At 28.1% G+C, this 3,690-nt stretch overlaps 1 long non-coding RNA gene across 2 annotated transcripts; it reads left to right on the plus strand.

Moving 5' to 3' along the window:
• The first annotated feature begins 1,462 nt into the window (after positions 1 to 1,462).
• LOC145161299 (uncharacterized) lies at positions 1,463 to 3,206 on the plus strand. Of its 2 annotated transcripts, none has more exons than XR_013738461.1 (2): positions 1,463 to 1,626; positions 1,982 to 3,206. It is a non-coding gene; the product is annotated as an uncharacterized LOC145161299 (long non-coding RNA). The 2 variants fall into 2 exon arrangements; XR_013738460.1 differs by having other exon boundaries at positions 1,463 to 1,613.
• Positions 3,207 to 3,690: the final 484 nt, after the last annotated feature.

A 3,690-nucleotide genomic window follows, 5' to 3' on the forward strand; every position in this document is an offset into this window, starting at 1 on the left:
AAAGGCCCCAAATTTTTGGTCGCTTAGAGTCCCCAAACTGGTTGAGTCGGACCTGATATTGCCATTGTCACCGGCTATAGCAGGTGACAATGGTAATATGTGAACAAATTAACAAGTTAAATGCTTAAATGTATACAGAAAAAAGAAAATTGTTTAAATGTGAACAAAACGAAAATTTAATTACCCTGATAAGTCATTTTCCCCCACATTTAATAACGATTTTATTTTTCATATTCGTTTGTATTATTTTTTCCAAACGTTATTTTTTAAATATCCATAATTTCCTAAATATTAATTAAATATTGATCAATTTTAAACTTTACTTTTTAATTAATAAATATGTTTTTGTTTTGTGAAATATTTCATATAGCCTCTTTTATATATATATATATATATATATATATATATATATATATATATATATATATATATATATATATATATATATATTGTTTTTAAGCATATACAATATTTTTAAAGTAAATAGTATCAAACAACAAAATTAAATAAATTAAATATGTAACAATAAGTATGGATGACCTTTTTAAAAAATAAAAAGAAATATTACTTATCAAATAAAAAACAAAAAAAAATCTATATAATGTAAATGTTTTAAAATTATTCCAACTTTTTACCACTTTTTAATTAGAAGTTAATAAATTTTTAATTTTCTTAATACAACGTTTTATGTTAGTAATTAACGAAAGTATTTTAAAATGTTATAAAGAAATATTAAATTGTCATACAAAATCTATGAAACACTTTATAAATGTTGTGAAAGAAAGTTTAGAAATAATTGTATGAAAGTTACAAAAATTATATGAAAATGTAAAAAAAACAAGTTAAAAACTTGTAAGAAAAAATTAAAACATTTATAAAATATTTGGTTTAAAAGCACTTATATTAAAATTATATGAAAGTATATAAAAAAAATTATAAGCAAAGTTTAAAACATTGTATTAGAAAAACCTATAGAAAAAAATATCATAAAAATGTTGTAAGAAATTATAAAATATTTTAAGAAATTTGTAATTTTTTTTTCACATTTAGACAATTTTCTTTTTCTGTACACATTTAACCATTTAACTTGTTAAATTGTTCACATATTACCATTGTCACCTGCTATAGCAGGTGACAATGATAATATGTAAACGTATTTAACAAGTTAAATGGTCAAATGTGTAAAAAAAAAATAAAGTTACCTAAACGTGAACAAGACGAAAATGTAATTATCATCACAAGTTATTTTCCAACATGCTAATGAGCTATTACCTATATTTTGTACAACCTTTAATTTTTCCATACCAAGCAAGAAGGTTTTTTTTTTTTTTTTTTTTTAATAATTCAAGAAGTACAAAGAAGCCAAGTAAAATATATTTTTATTAATTTTAAAAAATAATAATAATAATTAGATTTGTGACCATTTCTTATGAGAGGAAAAAAAAAAAAAAAAAAGGCTTAAGACTATGGGTAGGGACTAAGTAATTGACCCAGATCAGCGTAGGGACCAAGTCATTGACCTCTGGCTCTGGTATATAAACCAGATAATACGCATCAGATGAACACAAATACTTCTATCGAGATCGGACATCCTCCTCCACCCCCCGCTGCCTGTAAGCACCAAAAGTAGGGTTTTATATATTTGATAAGTTAATTTGCTTGCGTTTATATTGCTTTATTGAATTTTGGTGTATGTGGATTTAGATCTGATTGCAGTTTAGTTTTTATTTTATTATGCTAAAACCCACATTTTAAATCCGAATTGATGCGTTTTAACTTTTAAGCTATAGTGAGGAAAATTAGGGATTACTATCCGAATTCATTAAACTTAGATATCATTGTGATATTTTTATTGAGAGATAGGTGTTGTTTGTTTTGTACTTTTGTTGAATAGGCTAAATTGATGATGTTTTTGTTTGATTTAATTTTTGGGATTTTAATTTTCTTGGATTCTGATGTGGATTTGCATTTAATGATGCAGAAACTTCGTCCCCTTCCTCTGCCGTCTAGTTTTGAGCTTCTTCCTGGTTTGAATATCTCCTTTACAGCTAGAATAATAATTCTGTTTCCTGATCTATCTTTGCATTTAATAAATATTTGTTCTATGTCAAATATAATCATGGATCTTTATTCATTTATTGCTCCTAACATGATTTTCTGTAACCAATAGATAACGCAATCAAGAGCCATCGACAATGTAAAACTGTATGTATGCTTGATCTTACCTTTATATAAGAATGTCTATATATTTATACTGTTTTTCTTTAGTGTTCAACAAACCGGATCTTGGATCCGAATTCATGAATAGGTACTGTTATTAATAATATATGTTTTTTTATTTGATGTATCTGTTTTTTTTTTTTTTTTTTTTTTTGATAATTAACCATATATATTATCTGTTTATCTATGTGTTTTTGTCCAATCGATTATTATTACTTGATTTCTAGTTTCCCAGGGATTAATTGATTAAAAGTTTAATGGCCACCAAGGTAAGTCAAACATAAAAGGTCATATGTTGTCATGAATGTGTGTCAGTGTGTGTATAGGTAGGTTTTTCTGGAAGCAGAAGCTGTTTTGTTTTCTTACACGACAATATGGCATGTGTTTTGGTTTTATTTTGGATTTTATTCAGAAATATTATTATTATATATACTCTTCAAAATCAAAGATGGCGACCTCAGCAACAAGTGATGTTCAAGTCATACCGTTTCATAATTGTAAAGGATGCATAGACGAGATGAAAAAGGCATTCCGTAAACTTAATAGTGTGGAGTTGATAGAAATGGACCCTGAGATTGGGATATTTACAATTTCAACCCTTGAGAATCTTGAAGGAATCAGGGCTGCACTTCAGAAGAAATTCCGTAAGAAATCTATTATTTTGTTGCCAGGGCCACTGCCACCGCCGCCATCACCAACTGCAGAGCCATCTGCTCCACCCATGCCAATAACTCCCGAAGAAGATTACTATGTTATTGGTTATCCTATTGACTCAACAACTACTGAAGAAGATTACTATGTTATTGGGTATCCTATTGACCCTTAATACTTGGGAGGATGATTATCTAGATTGGTGATGTAATTTTTTTTTATGATTGTTTATTTTTTATGTATACTTGTGATTTAGAATATGTAAAGTGTGATCCGTAGGGCTATGGGGTTAGGCCTGTTGACCCCCAAAAAATTAATAAATCTTTATTTATACATTTGGGTTGGTTTATCGTTTTCACAGTAAGAGGATTGCTCCAAAGGCTAGCTAGAACAATATTCTGTTTATGATTGTGGTAATTTGTTGTGTTCAAATCATATCTATGACAATTGAAAGGTTTTTAGTTTTGTTTTAAGTAACTCACAAATGATGAAAGAGAAGACCTGGGATGCGTAATAGGCAACAATTGTATTTGAATAAATGAAATAAGATGATCGAAGATGGAAGACAAAGTTGAATAGCTTTACCTCAAATTTGGGAGTTGTATTAGGTCTTGTTCTTTTTTGTTTGAGAGAGAAGTAGATGGTTGTCCGGATGTGAGAGACGAAGAGAAAGGTGGGATAACGACAATTGGGGTTAAGCTACACATGAATGAATATAAAACTTGTCTAATACGGAGGTTATAAAACATCAAGCCATAAAGAAACAGTTTACTAATTCTGAATTTTTACTTTGGTTACCCATGAATCGAACTACATCCG

The sequence above is a fragment of the Lactuca virosa genome, chromosome 2 (assembly GCF_052849685.1).
Source record: "Lactuca virosa cultivar CGN04683 chromosome 2, Lactuca_virosa_CGN04683_v6, whole genome shotgun sequence".
Classification (NCBI taxonomy): domain Eukaryota; kingdom Viridiplantae; phylum Streptophyta; class Magnoliopsida; order Asterales; family Asteraceae; genus Lactuca; species Lactuca virosa.